Here is a 19,267-nt window from a genome sequence, read left to right on the forward strand (position 1 = left end):
AGATTGGATTTTAACATATTTAAAACATGTCATCAAAATTCTAAAATTCATCTTAATCCGGAAAAAATACTAATGATGTTCCATAAAATCTTTTTTAAAATTTTTCAAAAAGATTCGAATTAGCTAGTTTTTCTCTTCTTTTTTTCGGTTGAATTTTGAATTTTAAAGAGTCGAAATTGAAGATAAACTATGTTTCAAAAAAATCTTTTCATTTTTTTTCTTTTTTCTCCTCTTTTAACCCGTTCAATTAAGTGTTTTTTCATCATTTATCCTCTACAAAAATCCTTACGTAAAAGGAAAAATATGTACGACGGAATGACAGACAGAAATACCATTTTTTTTAAATATATATAGATGTATTTATTAAAAGGTAAATTGAGCAAATTGGCTATTTCTGGCAATTTATTTAAGTGTGTATCAAACTGGTAGCCCTTCGCATTAATCAGTACCCAAGAAATAGCTCTTGGTTTCAAAAAGGTTGGTGACCACTGAGCTAAACAATGTCCAAATAAAATAAATCAACGCGACAAGAAACTGTAACGCCTCAGTCGCCATTCTGGCTCTAAAATTCTAAGGCTTGTCTATTGACAACAGAGCCGTAATGGCGTCCGGGGGCGACAACCAAACTGGAGGGTTGTCCCACCTGCAGTCACTTCCGGGTTTCCTTTCCTGGGCTGGAACACCGCGGCTACAAGCAAAACTATCTTCCCCACAAACTATTTCAAAGTTGTGCTCAGGTAAGGCGAGAACGATGGTGGTTTAGTGTTTTTCTTTTAAACCAAAAGCGTTTGCAAAAGTGGCAGATAAATGAGGAATAGGAGTCAGGACACAGACAAAGCGGGAGGGTCACTGTCGAAGTTAGCTGGCAACATGACAACATAGTCGAAATAACAACTGTTGCTGCCTAAAGTTAGAACATGTTCATACACTTTTATGTGCTACAGTATAATCATTGTTCTTTTGAATAGGCCAAAATATACTTTTTGGACGGCAACGATAACGATTGAGTTGATGTTTGGAGTAGAACGTCAGTGAGTGTCTGACAGACAGACAGACTGGGTGTGGTGGTGTGGTGGACATCCACTGGCCGATATAGAAGCCATCAACACAGAGGGGGGTGACCTCATTCCAAAATAAAGTTTGTCATATACCTTAAATATGTATACAAACAAAACCAACTGTAACATAACGTATGCATGATGCAATTATTTTTTAACTTTATTATGTTGTCTTACCAGGGGCTTCACGGTGGAAGAGGGGTTTGTGCGTCTGCCTCACAATTACGAAGGTCCTGAGTAGTCAGGGTTCAATCCCGGTGTCAAGCGAAATAAGTGCTTGCTGCGAAATAAGTGCCCAAGCATGTTGGGGCATATATTTAGTGCTTTACGTGCGAAATATATGCCCACCCTATTGCCAAATAATTGCCCCTGTGGCCTCAGTGAGAGTGCATACGAGGTATACCGTATTTCCTTGAATTGCTGCCGGGGCGATAATTAATTTAAAACCTCTTCTCACTCCTGCGCTTACCAAAGGCCTGCGGTAAAAGTAAGCAGGCGCTAATTATGTTAAAACCTCTTCTCACTCCGGCACTTACCAAAGGCATGCAGTACAAATTTGAGTGTGATGTAAGCTTGGACCTTAAATCTTACTGAATAGCTCTTAATCTTCTTCCCTTTATGCCAGAGGTAGGGAACCTATGGCTATAGAGCCAGATGTGGCTCTTTTGATGACCGCACCTGGCTCTCAGATAAATCTTAGCTGACATTGCTTAACACGGTAAGTAATGAATAATTCCGCTGGTAATCACAGTGTCAAAAATAACGTTCAAAATATAAAACATTCTCATGCATTTTAATCCATCCATCCGGTTCCTACCGCACCTGTTCAAGAAGTCGCATTAATGGTAAGAAGTATTTTATTAATTGTTGGTTAGCTTCAGAATAACAATGTTAGTAAAAAGAATAAGAGACTTGTTATACTCTAAAAATGTTGGTCTTACTTAAAAATGCACGCATTTAATTATATTCAGTGTTAAAAAAATATTATATGGTTCTCACGGAAATACTTTTTAAAATATTTGGCTTGAGGGCGGTATGGCGTAGTGGGTAGAGCGGCCGTGCCAGAAAACCTGCGCCTACGGAGGGGCCGTACGCGCAAACTGGCAGCCACGCTTCCGTCAGTCTACCCCAGGGCAGCTGTGGCTACTGATGTAGCTTACCACCACCAGGTGTGAATGAATGATGGGTTCCCACTTCTCTGTGAGCGCTTTGAGTATACAACAATAGAAAAGCGCGATATAAATCTAATCCATTATTATTATTATTATTATTATTGTATGGCTCTCTCAGTCAAAAACGTTCCCGACCCCTGCTTAATGCGATTTCAAATTACCGGTATTGAAATCAGCCTCTTCCATTTTGAAAATGATGACAGGGGAAGTGTCACTCTTTACGTCACGAGTTTGACCAGGCGGTAATACTGAGCATTCGGTAATTATTTTGCGAAGCGAGTTTGACCCGGCAGTAATTCAAGGCAGGCGCATACTATATGCCCTGCGCCAATTCAAGGAAATACAGTACTCATTAGTTAAACTTGAATTTGCTGATATTGTTAGCTAAAAGAAAAAAAGTAACCCTAACCCTAACTCCAACCAAATCTTCAGAGTCTCGCTAAATCACTACTATGATGGTCTCTCTCGCTACACACACGTTGGTTTGTCAATGACGCCGCCCTGCCAAAAAACTGCCTGGCGCACTGGACTGCGCAGGTGCGCGCATGCGCACACCCCCCCTGAGCACTTATTTCGCTGGGCACAAATTTGGCGTGACACCGAGCTCGGCATCTTTCTGTGTGGAGTTTGCATATTCTCCCCGTGAATGCGTGGGTTCCCTCCGGGTACTCCGGCTTCCTCCCACTTCCAAAGACATGCACCTGGGATAGGTTGATTGGCAACACTAAATTGGCCCTAGTATGTGAATGTGAGTGTGAATTTTGTCTGTCCATCTGTGTTGGCCCTGCGATGAGGTGGCGACTTGTCCAGGGTGTACCCCGCCTTCCGCCTGATTGTAGCTGAGATAGGCACCAGCGCCCCCTGTGACCCCAAAAAGGAATAAGCGGTAGAAAATGGATGGATGTTGTCATACCAGGGGATTCGCGGTGGAAGAGGGGTTAGTGCGTCTGCCTCACAATACGAAGGTCCTGAGTAGTCAGGGTTCAATCCCGGGCTCGGGATATTTTTGTGTGGAGTTTGCATGTTCTCCCCGTGAATGCGTGGGTTCGCTCTGGTTACTCCGGCTTCCTCCCACTTTCAAAGACATGCACCTGGGGATAGGTTGATTGGCAATACTAAATTGCCCCTAGTGTGTGAATGTGAGTGTGAATCTTGTCTGTCTATCTGTGTTGGCCCTGCGATGAGATGGCGAATGTCCAGGGTGTACCCCGCCTTCCGCCCGATTGTAGCTGAGATAGGCACCAGTGCCCCCCGTGATCCCAAAGGGAATAAGCGGTAGTAAATGGATGGATGGATGGATGGATGTTCTCATACCGTTCAGTACTCATCCAAAATGTACTAACTGAACAGTATCTGTACCTGAAAACATAAACTACGTACGTCATTAGTGGTTAGTGTGCATATCATTATTTAAACACAACTTACTTTATTGACCTAAGACAATAAAACTGTTGAGACAAGAAAAAAATCAATATTATTTTTATGTCATGTTTTTAGTTTTTAGTTATTTTTTTAAGTCATTTATCTTATTTACTATAATCCTGCCTCATGACTCTTCATTTATCAAAATTATTCTAAACTTGTGGTAATGGTTTAGTTTATTTCAAACAAGTTTTTAACAAGTGACATTTGAGTGCATCCCATGTTTCCACATTATACAGTTCAAAGGCCTACTGAAATGAGATTTTCTTATTCAAACGGGGATAGCAGGTCCATTTTATGTGTCATACTTGATCATTTCGCGATATTGCCACATCTTTGCTGGAAAGATTTAGTAGAGAACATCCACGATAAAATTCGCAACTTTTGGTGTTGATAAAAAAGCCTTGCCTTTCCCGGATGTCGCAGACGATGACGTCACAAAGGTGAGGGCTCCTCACGTCCTCATATTGTTTATAATGGGTGCCTCCAGCTAGTTGGAACACACCCTCCGGTCCCCCTTCTTAAAGAGAGGAACCACCACCCCGGTCTGCCAATCCAGAGGTACCGCCCCCGATGTCCACGCGATGCTGCAAAGTCTTGTCAACCAAGACAGCCCCACAGCATCCAGAGCCTTAAGGAACTCCGGGCGGATCTCGTCCACCCCTGGGGCCTTGCCACCGAGGAGCTTTTTAACTACCTCAGCGACCTCATCCCCAGAAATAGGAGAGTCTACCACAGATTCCCCAGGCACTGCTTCCTCACAGGAAGACGTGTTGGTGGGATTGAGGAGGTCTTCGAAGTATTCCTTCCACCTATCCACAACATCCGCAGTCGAGGTCAGCAGAACACCATCCGCACCATACACGGTGTTGGTAGTGCACTGCTTCCCCTTCCTGAGGCGGCGGATGGTGGTCCAGAATCGCTTCGAAGCCGTCCGGAAGTCGTTTTCCATGGCTTCCCCGAACTCTTCCCATGTCCGAGTTTTTGCCTCCGCGACCGCTGAAGCTGCACACCGCTTGGCCTGTCGGTACCTGTCCACTGCCTCCGGAGTCCTATGAGCCAAAAGGACCCGATAGGACTCCTTCTTCAGCTTGACGGCATCCCTCACCGCTGGTGTCCACCAAGGGGTTTTAGGATTGCCGCCCCGACAGGCACCAACTACCTTGCGGCCACAGCTCCGATCTGCCGCCTCGACAATAGAGGTGCGGAACATGGTCCACTCGGACTCAATGTCCAGCACCTCCCTCGTGACATGTTCAAAGTTCTTCCGGAGGTGGGAGTTGAAACTTTGTCTGACAGGAGACTCTGCCAGACGTTCCCAGCAGACCTTCACAATGCGTTTGGGCCTCCCAGGTCTGTCCGGCATCCTCCCCCACCATCGCAGCCAACTCACCACCAGGTGGTGATCGGTAGAAAGCTCCGCCCCTCTCTTCACCCGAGTGTCCAAAACATGAGGCCGCAAATCCGATGACACAACTACAAAGTCGATCATGGAACTGCGGCCTAGGGTGTCCTGGTGCCAAGTGCACATATGGACACCCTTATGTTTGAACATGGTGTTTGTTATGGACAAACTGTGACGAGCACAAAAGTCCAATAACAAAACACCACTCGGGTTCAGATCCGGGCAGCCATTCTTCCCAATCACGCCTCTCCAGGTTTCACTGTCGTTGCCAACGTGAGCGTTGAAGTCTCCCAGTAGGACAAGGGAATCACCCGGGGGAGCACTTTCCAGTACTCCCTCGAGTGTTCCCAAAAAGGGTGGGTACTCTGAACTGCTGTTTGGTGCATAAGCACAAACAACAGTCAGGACCCGTCCCCCCACCCGAAGGCGGAGGGAGACTACCCTTTCGTCCACCGGGTTGAACTCCAACGTACAGGCTTTGAGCCGGGGGGAAACAAGAATTGCCACCCCAGCCCGTCGCCTCTCACTGCCGGCAACGCCAGAGTGGAAGAGGGTCCAATCCCTCTCGAGAGAAGTGGTTCCAGAGCCCTTGCTGTGCGTCGAAGTGAGTCCGACTATATCCAGCCGGAATTTCTCGACTTCGCGCACTAGCTCAGGCTCTTTCCCCCCCAGTGACGTGACGTTCCACGTCCCAAGAGCTAGCTTCTGTAGCCGAGGATCGGACCGCCAAGTGCCCTGCCTTCGGCTGTCGCCCAGCTCACAATGCACCCGACCTCTATGGCCCATGCTATGGGTGGTGAGCCCATTGGAGGGGTGACCCACGTTGCCTCTTCGGGCTGTGCCCGGCCGGGCCCCATGGGAACAGGCCCGGCCACCAGGCGCTCACCATCGTGCCCCACCTCCGGGCCTGGCTCCAGAGGGGGGCCCCGATGACCCGCGTCCGGGCGAGGGAAATCTGGGTCCATGATTTTTCATCTTCATAAAGGTCTTCGAGCTGCTCTTTGTCTGATCCCTCACCTAGAACCTGTTTGCCTTGGGAGACCCTACCAGGGGGCTTTATGCCCCCGGACAACATAGCTCCTAGGATCATTGGGACACGCAAACTCCTCTACCACGATAAGGTGGGATCACACTCCTCAGCCTTCCCGGTAAGGTTTATTCGGGTGTACTGGAGAGGAGGCTACGTCGGATGGTCGGGCCTCGGATTCAGGAGGAGCAGTGTGGTTTTCGTCCTGGTCGTGGAACGGTGGACCAGCTCTGTACTCTCGGCGGGGTTTTTGGGGGTGCATGGGAGTTTGCCCAACCAGTCTACATGTGCTTTGTGGACTTGGAGAAGGCATTCGACCGTGTCCCTCGGGAAGTCCTGTGGGGAGTGCTCAGAGAGTATGGGGTATCGGACTGTCTTATTGTGGCGGTCCGTTCCCTGTACGATCAGTGCCAGAGCTTGGTTCGCCTTGCCGGCAGTAAGTCGAACACATTTCCAGTGAGGGTTGGACTCCGCCAAGGCTGTCCTTTGTCACCGATTCTGTTCATGACTTTTATGGACAGAATTTCTAGGCGCAGTCAAGGCGTTGAGGGGTTCCGGTTTGGTAACCGCAGGATTAGGTCTCTGCTTTTTGCAGATGATGTGGTCCTGATGGCTTCATCTGACCGGGATCTTCAGCTCTCGCTGGATCGGTTCGCAGCCGAGTGTGAAGCGACCGGAATGAGAATCAGCACCTCCAAGTCCGAGTCCATGGTTCTCGCCCGGAAAAGGGTGGAGTGCCATCTCCGGGTTGGGGAGGAGACCCTGCACCAAGTGGAGGAGTTCAAGTACCTAGGAGTCTTGTTCACGAGTGAGGGAAGAGTGGATCGTGAGATCGACAGGCGGATCGGTGCGGCGTCTTCAGTAATGTGGACGTTGTACCGATCCGTTGTGGTGAAGAAGAAGCTGAGCCGGAAGGCAAAGCTCTCAATTTACCGGTCGATCTACGTTCCCATCCTCACCTATGGTCATGAGCTTTGGGTCATGACCGAAAGGATAAGATCACGGGTACAAGCGGCCGAAATGAGTTTCCTCCGCTGTGTGGCGGGTCTCTCCCTTAGAGATAGGGTGAGACGCTCTGCCATCCGGGAGGGACTCAAAGTAAAGCCGCTGCTCCTTCACATCGAGAGGAGCCAGATGAGGTGGTTCGGGCATCTGGTCAGGATGCCACCCGAACGCCTCCCTAGGGAGGTGTTTAGGGCACGTCCAACCGGTAGGAGGCCACGGGGAAGACCCAGGACACGTTGGGAAGACTATGTCTCCCGGCTGGCCTGGGAACGCCTCGGGATCCCCCGGGAAGAGCTAGACGAAGTGGCTGGGGAGAGGGAAGTCCGGGTTTCCCTGCTTAGGCTGTTGCCCCCGCGACCCGACCTCGGATAAGCGGAAGATGATGGATGGATGGATGGATGGGTGCCTCCAGCAGCAAGAGCTATTCGAACCGAGAAAACAACAATTACCCCATTAATTTGAGCGAGGATGAAAGATTTGTGGAGGATGACATTGATAACGAAGGACTAGAAAAAAAAATAAAAATAAAATAAAGTTTAAAAAGAAAAAGGTGATTGTATTGGGACGGATTTAGAGGATGTTTTTAGACACATTTACTAGGATAAGTCTGGGAAATTTCTTATTTTTTATTGTGTTGCTCGTGTTTTAGTGAGATTAAATAGTACCTGATAGTGGGAGGAGTGTGTCCACGGGTGTCTTGAGGCCAGTCTCTGAGGGAAGTCGACAGCAGCTGCATGGACGGCGCAAGTTCAGCTGATCTCCGGTAAGAGGTGACTTTTTATCACAATTTTCTCACCGAAACCTGCCGGTTGACAAGTGGTCGGGAACCATGTTCGCTTGACCGCTCTGATCCATAGTAAAGCTTCACCTCCGGGAATTTTAAACAAGGAATCACTGTGTGTTTGTGTGGCTAAAGGCTTAAGCTTCCTAACTCCATCTTTCTACTTTGTCTTCTTCATTATTAATTGAACACATTGCAAAAGATTCAGCAACACAGATGTCCAGAATACTGTTTAATTGTGCGATGAAAAGAGACAACTTTTAGCCGCAAATGGTGCTGCGCTACTATTTCCTGACAGTCCGTGACTTCACGCGCACGTGTCATCATTCCGCAACGTTTTCAACAAGAAACTCCGCGGGAAATTTAAAATTGCAATTTAGTAAACTAAACCGGCCGTATTGGCATGTGTTGCAATGTTAATATTCCATCATTGATATATAAACTATCAGACTGCGTGGTCGGTAGTAGTGGGTTTCAGTAGGCCTTTAACATATTTGAAAATGAGGAGTTTATTTAAAAGTTAAAGTTAGAGTACCACTGATAGTCACACACACATGAAGTGTGGTGAAATTACCCTCGGCTTTCGACCCATCCCTTTGTTCCACCCCCTGGGAGGTGAAGGGAGCAGTGAGCAGCAGCGGTGGCTGTGCTTGGGAATCATTGTGGTGATTTAACCCTCAATTCCAACCCTTGATGCTGAGTCCCGAGTAGGGATGTAATGGGTCCCAGATTTATAGTCTTTGGTATGACTTGTTATAGTCTTTGGTATGACTCGTTTAATCCTACCACTTCTTTGTGTCTCAGTAGTTATTCATATGGCCAGTATACCAATGTTCTAATATAGTAGTTCTTTAAGGTTTTTTCACCAAGTACAAACCTCAGAAAAAATGTGGCTATCCAAGTATCCCCATAGTAACATTAAAATACAGCTGCATTGTAGGCCAAATTATTCATTAAAACAAGGCAGTCATTTTATATAACAAGTATATTTACATTTTTTGGCCACTGTTAAACGGTAACATTGTTTGAATGTAGGAAAATAAAACTATACTTTATTCAAATATTGGCCCTAGTGTGTAAATGTGAGTGTGAATGTTGTCTGTCTATCTGTGTTGGCCCTGCGATGAGGTGGCGACTTGTCCAGGGTGTACCCCGCCTTCCGCCCGATTGTAGCTGAGATAGGCGCCAGCGCCCCCCGCGACCTAAAAGGGAATAAGCGGTAGAAAATGGATGGATGGATGGATTACTTGCAGTACACTTACCACTGTTTGAGAATCAGTCAGTGCGTGTCCATGCACATAATTAGTCTGATTTCTCAAATATTTCTGTTCTAAATTAGCATCCTACAACCCAAGGAAACACCTTAATCCGATTGTTTTCGTTTTTTGAAAAATCACCTGGATTATTTGATTGGAAACCAGTATATGCTGCTGGAGAGGACCCTCCCTTCGTATCGCGTAAGTGTCAGTCTCAACGTGCACGATATATTCTGGAAGCAGATAACATGCAACAAAAACATAGATACAATTGTAATGAAGAGGAGACTGTTTATTTGCTTCACAAATTAAAAGAATGGAACATTTTGGAGTGCATCGATGGTAGAAAAAATAAAAATAAATGTATTTTAGAAGGGAGTTAAAGGGGAACTGCACTTTTTTTTGGGAATGTTGCCTATCTTTCACAATCATTATAAAAGATATGATGAAGGATACTCAAAGAACTCAGTCGTAAACACTAGCCGGACAAAAGAAACAAACCAGCGTTAGAATGATAGCAAAGAACATGGGGTCTGTTAATTTGTAAACGTCTAGGCCCAGAACGTAAAACAAAACTTCTTTTAACTGTTTTATAGTGGGAGGATTTACTTATATTACGATCAGTGTGGTAGTTTTCTTTCTTTCTAGGTCTTACCCCAGATTTCTACAGGATGCAAAACAGCTGCGGAACAGCCTGTTTTGTTTTTATGCAAGTCAATGTGTCCGTGTAAACGACTCCAGCCGCCATCGTGTGGGTTGTATGGACCATTCAGGAAGGACATCACGTCGAGCAGTTTTGACTCTTTTATTTTTTCAAATATGAAAGTGTCTGCGTCGACCGGGTCACTTTTCAGCTCCTCCTCCTCTGCTGCTCGTCTCGGTTCAGCTTTTCAGCTGCCGGTGACGTCGTCTTCCTCTGCTGCTCATTCTCTGATCGTTCTTGTTCGGTTGCTTCTGCTGTGCTGCGGACACTCCACCTCTATCTCCCGATCTTTCCTCCTTCTCCCCTCTTAAACACTGTCAGGAGATAGGCAAATTGTGAACCTGTGTGTGAGGCACGCACCTGATTTAAATTGCTGCAGCGTTGCTATCTGCACGCCCCGCCTCTTGGTTCCGCTGCATTCTCCGCCTCCTGGCCGCCATCTTGAGCAGGGCCAGAGCATATCCTGCCCTGCCGTCGGCCCGTCGGTTCCGCCTCTCCACAGTCCGTTTCCGGGCAGCATGGTGGAAGAGGGGTTAGTGCGTATGCCTCACAACACGAAGGTCCTAACTAGTCCTGGGTTCAATCCCGGGCTCGGGATCTTTCTGTGTGGAGTTTGCATGTCCTCCCCGTGACTGCGTGGGTTCCCTCCGGGTACTCCGGCTTCCTCCCACTTCCAAAGACATGCACCTGGGGATAGGTTGATTGGCAACACTAAATTGGCCCTAGTGTGTGAATGTGAGTGTGAATGTTGTCTGTCTATCTGTGTTGGTCCTGCGATGAGGTGGCGACTTGTCCAGGGTGTACTCCGCCTCCCGCCCGATTGTAGCTGAGTTAGGCACCAGCGCCCACCGCAACCCCAAAGGAAATAAGTGGGAGAAATTGGATGGATGGGGTGTCCGTTTCCACCGCCTGCGGAACAGCACCAGCATTGCATTGACATTCCATATCCCTTTGCTAAATATATGCAGGGCTTTTATTTTTGCCGGTTGGCACAACATGGCGGTTCAATTTAGCTAAAGTCTGCTTGTGTTGGACAGGAAGTCATGCACCAACACAAAATAAATAATCCGGTATATTTTCAAAATAAAATAGTCCGTCTTCAAGGTGGAGGACCGTATTTTACACTTTAAACGTCATAATGGGTGGGCACAGACATGAAGTCAACTTGAGGTTTTCAGATGTAATTTTGCCTGTGTGACACAAATGGATGAGAACATGTTAATTCTGGAGGTCCAACATGTCAGAAGCATGTACAGGCATATCCTGGGCAGCTATATTTGGGCCCTGTGTCAAATAACCGCTGGGAGTGGCTTGTAGGAAATAAATGAAATGTGTGTGTCTGCCAGAATGTGTTTGTGCGTACGTGTGTGCATACTGCTTGCCAGGAATTATGTTATTGTTGTGTTGTTGCTTGCTACAAAAAAAAAAATAAGTTGTCGTTCTACAAAGCAAAACTGTCGTCTTTTCCACAAAGTCAATGCTGTCACAGATGCGCCTACCTGTGGGTATTGATGGACGACAAAGCTTGAGATAATCTGCGTGTTTACCTCAGTGTTTACTGTGTGATAAAGTGCCGATTTGTGAGATCTCTCAAAAGTCTGCGCTATTTCGCTGGACGACTGAGCCGCAACAGAACACCGGTAGGGATTGCTGGACGGCAGATGGCATTGCCAGTCCGTGGTGGCTACATTTTGCTGGCGTTCCGCATTTTGTAGAAGTCAGGGATCAGATGTTTGTCACTTCCACCCCTGAACAAACCCTAATAACTAATTGCAGCTAAACAGTGCACTACACAAATATGTAACCAAAGAAAGACAATACTGTACATGAATTACACATTAGTTTTCAAACTGCCCTCACTGTAACCTGCTATTATTACAGGCGATGTTAACCCAATACCTCATTAGAAAACAGGCTCATTTATTATCCCATTGTCCTGTTTTATACACACCAGCGGGGAAACTTCACTTTATAGGGCCCACATGCACCTAAATCAGAACCAAATACAAGCAACATCGACAGGCCATTCAAAGCTTTGACTTACACACAATATCCACAAATCCCTCTTGTGTAACATTCCTTCGTTCTTGAATGGCTTTGAAACATCTGATTAATCTTTGACCTTTGATTGTAACATAAATGTCTTCTTCCACAATAGCGAGTAGAAAACAATAATATATTTTCTTTATGCACCCGTCCAAAATGTGGCAAAGGGCCACTATTGAGGAATTATCATCCATCTTTGCTAGTGTTCTGAATTAAACGCAAATGCCAAATTTTAGTTTCCTCTTTTGTTGTGTTGTGAGTACATGCTATGTGAGTGAGGCTGCAAGTGCAGGCTAAAGTGGCCCAATGCTGACTTTTTTAAAATCTGATTTTTTCCATATGACTGTGTACACTGCAAGTATAATGCTATTTTTATCAGACGCCAGTCCAAACGCGCGTGTGTCCCCAATGTGGCCTCGGCGTCACTTGTTTGTGCAGTGTGATAAAGTGAAAACAACGGAAGTTGACAGTGAGGAAGTTGCTACGACTACAATATGGAATTAAAGGCCTACTGAAACCCACTACTACCGACCACGCAGTCTTATAGTTTATATATCAATGATGAAATATTAGCATTGTAACACATGCCAATACGGCCTTTTTAGTTAACTAAATTGCAATTTTAAATTTCCCGCGAAGTGTTGTGTTGAAAACGTCGCGGTATGATGACTCGTATGATGACGCGTGCAATTGACGTTCTGGATTGTAGCGGACATTATTTTCCAGCCCGATCCAAGCTATAAGTAGTCTGCTTTAATGGCATAATCAAACAGCATTCTGGACATCTGTGTTGCTGAATCTTTTGTAATTTGTTCTATTAATAATGGAGAAGTCAAAGTAGAAAGATGGAGGTGGGAGCTTTTAGCCTTTAGCCACACAAACACAGTCGGTGTTTCCTTGTTTAAAATTCCTGAAGGCGAAGCTTTACTATGAATCAGAGCGGTCAAGCGAACATGGATCCCGACCAAATGTCAACCAGCTGTTTTCGGAGAGAAAATTGTGGTAATAAGTTTGCTCTTACCGGCGACACGCGGCGACATCAGTGGAGCTTCCAGCAGCGTGACTTGCTTCAGAGACTCTGAGTCAACACGCGTACCCGTAGCCACACCCCTACGACTTTAGGTACAATTTAATCTCACTAAAACACTAACACAATGGGCAGATAAGGGATTTTCCAGAATTATCATAGTAAATGTGTGTAATAACATCTGCAATCGCCTTTTTTTTCTTTTTTTTTTTTCTAGTCATTTACTCTCAATATCCTCATTCACAAATCTTTCATCCTCGCTCAAATTAATGGGGAAATTGTCGTTTTCTCGGTCGGAATAGCTCTTGCTGCTGGAGGCTCCCATTATAAATAATGTGAGGACGTGAGGAGCCCTCACCCTGTGACGTCATCGTCTGCGACTTCTGGTAAAGGCAAGGCTTTTTTATTAGCGAACTAAAGTTGCAAAATCTATTGTCGATGTTCTCTACTAAATCCTTTCAGCAAAAATATGGCAATATCGCGAAATTATCAATCAATCAATCAATGTTTACTTATGTATCCCTAAATCATCAAGTATGACACATAGAATGAACGTGCTATCCCCGTTTAAATAAGAAAATCTAATTTCAGTAGGCCTTACAGGTGGTCACACTTTTAAAATTTGTGTTTTTTTGTGGAAATAAATAAAAGTAATATAATGTATGAATGGATTTACATAGTGTAACATATTTGGGAAGGTTGTAATATTTTAATGGTTGTTGAGTAGAGGACAGATGGACATTAGCCTGGATCTACGGAAGCTTTATTTTTCAACTCACCACCTGCTTCCAGTGCCACCCGCACTGGTTTAAATGTAACTTAGCTAATGGGTTTCACTATGTAAAGCGCTTTGAATCACTAGAGAAAAGCGCTATATAAATATTAATTCACTATTCACATGTAAGAAAATGCGCCACAATTTCAATTGCGGTCATTCAACAGTCGCTATTTTTTCTGAATCAAAATATATATTTATATATTACATATAGCCTATTATTTGTGCACTATTGACAAGTGATGCACTGAAAATATGGTCATCTTAAATAGACTTTTCTCACCGAAACTGGATTTTGTGATGAATATTCACTTTCGCTGGGGACTGCGTCTTTCCCAGCGCACGTGAGTGATGTAGTGCGCATTCAGGTCCCAGTGCATTTAGACTGCGGTCACATTTGAAAAGATAAGATAGCAGGACTACCTCCTGATGTGGCCTGAATCTGATTGGAAAAGATCAGATTTAAAGCACTTTAGAGCATTTAGAAAAAAATCAGATCTGTGTCACTTGAAGGCAAAAAAAGTCAGATTTGGTGTGTGGTGCAGTTTTTCCCACAGGTCAGGCAATTTCTGTTGGTGTGGTCGGGCGGCGGGGGGCACAGTCAGCGGCGTCGGCGTCGATGACCAAGAAGAACGCGGAGTTAGCATATAATTACAACACTTTATGTACATATTTATATTATATGTAACTACAAGCTCCATTCACAGACAGAGTCCCAATGCTTTTATGAGCTGTCGAGCGAGACAAAAGAGGGAAAAAAAGAAAAAAGGAAATTCAATTTTTAATATATATATTTTTTTATTTGTGTCGGCCGTAATTCTTTCATGGCGGGACGCCACAAATAAATGAATGTGTGGGAAACCCTGCGGTGTAAACAGGGCCCTAATTTAGAAACAATTTAGCTCTGTACGTAGCTGAGCACTGATTAATTTGCCATTGTGAGGACAATGCGTCATCAGCCCAAAGCAAAGGACGCACCAGAGTCTCTTTCTTCTTCCTGCGACTTTAATCTTACAATATATACACAGACCAACTCAGGAGCACAGAGTAAGCCATATGCATTACAAGCAAAAAGGGGAATGTTTCCTCTTGCTGTGCGGTGTGGTGTGAATGGGCAAACAGAACTTGATTCATGTTGACAGCACTAAGTGAATGCACTTGTACTGTTGAACTCTTTTGTTCAAAATGTTCCCCTTAAGCAGACTTTTTTTTCACCTAACATATTTATTTACAGTAGATTGTGGCTTCTGCTGCTATGCAGTCTGTCCGGTTAGCTTTGATATTGTGTGTTTGTTTTCTTTCCATTCTGCATCCAAAAATGTGAATATACTCTTTTGCCAAACAAATCTATGAGAACTGGGTTGAGAAGAAACTATTTCACTGATAAAACATCTAAAAAATTTTTTATATACACACAATTATCATGTCTTGGAGTCTTGCACAGTAAATGCAAACTTGAATAGATGTAACTTTACCAGATAACTAGCGCTATTTAGCCGGTTCTTCTACAATATGTAAATTGCGGAAACTTAAGCAAGGAATAATTAGCCCCACCTTCAATTAAGAAATGTAATGATAATAGGTATTAATTATAACTCCTGACAGTATTACCGTTTTAAATTAAAATTGTTGAAAAACTGTGATTGATAACGGCACTTTAATAAACTCATAAACTGACTTAATAAAAGAAAAAAAAAAGTGCAACCATCATCTCTTCCGGTTGCAAAATTAGTAGGTTTACTGGATACATTAAGTGCAAACAAATCTTTACAGGTTAAATGAGCATAGGTTTGACCTGTTACGACATTATTTTTATTAAACACCTTCGGTGGCCAAGAAAAGTCAAAACAAATGCCTCAACAGAACAACATGAAGCCACAGCACAACAACTTTCAGTTATAGCACGATTGCAAAAGCCTATAAAAAATACAAATATCTGAACACAATAACATAAAGCCACAACACAACAACTTTAGTCCAAAACACAGCAACATGAAGACATGATGGAAGTGACAGTGGACAAGTGGCTGAGGTGTAAAGTTGAAAACGATGTAAATGAACCAAGTTGGAAAAGTAAGTGAAGTCACTGAAGTATGACCACTTTTTCAGTCATAAAAATAACTTCTTTTTTTTTAACTTTTTCATTAATACTAATATGCTATATGTTCAGTACATTGGGTCCACTATCACTTATGTCCGTCACTTTTTTTCTGGTTGAAAGTTATATTTTGGCTTTATGTTATTGTAATGTGGCGTTTGTATTTGTTGTGGCTTTTGCAATCGTGCTGTAGCTAAAAGTTGTTGTGTTGTGGCTTCATGATATTATCTTGTCACATCTGAATTTGTTGTAGGGCTGGGCGATATATCGATATACTCGATATATTGCGGGTTTGTCTCTGTGCAATATAGAAAATGTCTATATCGTGATATTCGAGTATATGTTCTCACACAGTTGCTTTTAGCTGCAGGCATTACATTGCATGCGTTTTCCACTCTTTCTTGTCTCTCCCTCTCACAGAGACATAAACAAGCGGACCTTCTTACATACGTGACGCGTGCAACGTCACAGGCCCTTCCCGAGCAGAGAGGTAACATTAGCTGTGATGCTAACGGTGTGTTGCGAGTGGTAATACGATAGAGAGGAGGTGCCGATCTGGTATCAAATGAAGGAATAATTAATTCCTAAGAAAAACAGCATGGGGTGCATCGTCTGGCGGTGGTTTGGCTTCAAGCGGGAATATGTTGAACAATTATGCGGCAAAAACATTGCCACAGAAAGTAGCAGCACTGCTATTTGATTTCCTATTATGCAGCTCATTTTTGTTTGACAGTTACTGAAATGCGACCCCAAAGGGAATAAGTGGTAGAAAATGGATGGATGGAGTTACTGAAATATCTTGTGTGACATCATGCACAAACATGCACTTTATTTGTTTTAAACTATTGTAGTGGCGTTCTGTACAAAAAGTGCACTTTAATTTACTGTTGTTTGGATATGTCATATTAGTGACATCATGCACAAAAGTGCACTAATAGCTTGTTTTAAAATGTCTCTGACAATCTTGCAATTTCTGTCTTGAAATGACATGCATGTTTGTGCCACTGCTTTATAGCTGTTCAATAATAACAGTTTTGCTAAATTGACTTAGTTGTGAATTCCCTCTGCATGAAAGTTTAAAATGAGCATATATTAATGCAGTATGAACAAGAATGTTTTACCTTCAAGAATCATCATACTGTTGTGATTATATGCATCAAGTGTTCATTCAAGGATAAGGCAAAATATTGCGATATGTATCGTGTATCGTGACATGGCCCAAAAATATCGAGATATTAATAAAAAACCATATCGCCCAGCCCAAATTTGTTGTGACCTTTCCCGGCCAACGCAGGTATTCACCATTCTGTTTTGATGACTGATGGCGATGACGCCACAGATGGGCAGACAGACTTGAGTTACAATTAACGTCCTTATCTTTAAAAGTGCTAAACTTCATACAAAGTCTGCCGTTCTTAAATTGAAAGTTTTATTTTTTCTAGTATCGATAAAGACGATTGATGTCCTTTTAAAACAATGTTAGATTGATATATATCTTCTTGGAGGCCAATTTATCAAGCACCAATTCATATAGCTGAATCCTGGGAATTTAAACTGATAGTTCGATGTAAAGGATGAAGCGATACACCCTAGTAAATAAAAAATCTTTAATTGAGCAAATTTAAAGATCTGATAATCATCTTCTCTAAAGTGACTGTTTGAGGGCCCCTTCTATCGAAAGCGAAGTATAACAAGTGAGTGAGATTGTAGTTTTGTGTCGTCTTAATGATTGTAGATTTGTATCGTCTTAACATCATTGAACAGTCTATTGAATAATTTGGAAAACATAGGAATGTTTTTATATACCGTATTTATAATATATTTAACTTTTCATAGAGAGTAGAACAGGGATACTCAACTAAATAGCTTTGAGGGCCACATTTCCAGAATGCTAAGGACGAGGGGAGGCGGACTTCCCCCTTCACTATTAATATTATTTTGTATGTTGTGTAGAACAAGCATTTTTTATAGTGGACATTTGACTCAAGCCCTATTTTGTCAGAGTTAAAGGACTGCACTGCTGTTAAGCTAGTCAAAGATCATCTGTATGAAGAATATGCTGCAAAAAAGTGGGTCTCACAAGTTTTTTTAACTGAACTTGCGGGCCACCAGTTGAATAGCTAAAATGATGTAAACGAAACATCCGCAAACAGAACCTTGAGGAACACCACTAGTATTATAGTAAGATGTTAAACAAATGACTACTTACTACATCTGAAGTAAACACCACTAGTATAACTGAATATGTTAAACATATGACTACTGACTGCATCTGAAGTAAACAAGCAATAAATTAGTAAAATAAATCACATGACAACAAAATATGTAACTGCCAAAAAGAAAAGGAATTAAAGGGGTGCCTTGAGGAACTCAAAATCAAATGTTTGTTCCCCAGTGTCAAGTGGTCCAAATTCGTCTATACAACAAGAGCACTCTAGTGTTTTAGGAAATTGCTGCAAAAATGTTAAACTCCCAAGTTTTGAACCAAACTTTGGGGCCCCTATGGTGTCATATTCGGGCCGGATTGGGCCTCCGGGCCGCCAGTTAAGCAGCACTACTATAGAGACTCAGAGTTGTCATGTCTCAAACAGCCATTAATCAAGTAAGTGTATGTCCATTTGTAGCCAAATTTTAGATTTCGCAGGTAATCATCAGTTTTCTCCCTCAATGTGGTGTACAGCCTTTGTTTGAATGAGAGTGTATTAGTTTAAGGCAGCGCTATTCAACTTAATTGTTTAGGGGGCCTTGTTTCCGTAAAGCAAAAATGTTGGACTCTTCCAAGGAGTTGGTCCGCGGGCCGTCAGTTGAATAGCCATACTGTAAGCTATCTCTTTGTTGCTATTTGACTCCTACATGTTTGAGTCATTTCCGATCTTGTCCCCATATCCATAAACGGTTCATCCTGAGCTTTAAACTCTTGTGTTTGTCTTTGAAGAGGCCCACTTGCTTCCTCATGGTTGAAAGCGTTTCTCATCCTTTCTATTGTGGACCTTTTCCTGCCCTCAGGGCTAATATTTTCAATTGTTTCTAAGACCAATGGCTTAAAGACCAATACCAGCTCTTTATTACTCTTGCCCACAGCTGCTACATTTGCCCTACCCCCCAGAAAGTAATCATTAAAAATCCATTCCTTGTCAACAAATGTTATCGTCCCTTCCAAGCATCACTTTTTCATTTGATTGGCATTTGTTGCAATAACAATGATGTCATTATTCCTCCAGCTTAATCAACTTTCCATAGTGTTAAAGTATTATTTTGGTGTTTTCAGTCTGAGCGGTAGGCCCATTATGCACTGCCTAGTCAGGAAGGCGAATAGTCCTTGCTCCCTCTGTGTGGCTTCCCTCCAGCCCCATTAATCAACTGTAAATGCATTACATGGCAGCAACTTTGGCTTTTCTAAAGTGGCATTTTCTCTTTGGACCAAGCAGTTTAATCTCCCTCCCGTCTGGCTTGTTAATAACTGTGAGAGAGCAAGCAGCTCAGCAACCTAGG

The 19,267-nt window shown here is 43.5% G+C and overlaps 1 protein-coding gene across 2 annotated transcripts in view; it reads left to right on the forward strand.

Annotated features, from left to right (window-relative positions):
* Window positions 1-619: 619 nt before the first annotated feature.
* Window positions 620-19,267, forward strand: part of zgc:63587 (uncharacterized protein LOC393431 homolog) — a 59,131-nt gene continuing 40,483 nt past the window's right edge. Inside the window, exons 1-2 of one of the 2 annotated variants that reach the window (XM_061898855.1) lie at window positions 658-737; window positions 16,196-16,265. The gene's annotated coding sequence lies outside the window, so the exon portion shown is untranslated. Of the gene's footprint in view, window positions 738-16,195; window positions 16,266-19,267 lie in introns of both variants that reach the window. The other variant, XM_061898851.1, reaches the window with a different exon arrangement.

Source organism: Nerophis ophidion, linkage group LG01 (genome assembly GCF_033978795.1).
Source record: "Nerophis ophidion isolate RoL-2023_Sa linkage group LG01, RoL_Noph_v1.0, whole genome shotgun sequence".
NCBI lineage: Eukaryota > Metazoa > Chordata > Actinopteri > Syngnathiformes > Syngnathidae > Nerophis > Nerophis ophidion.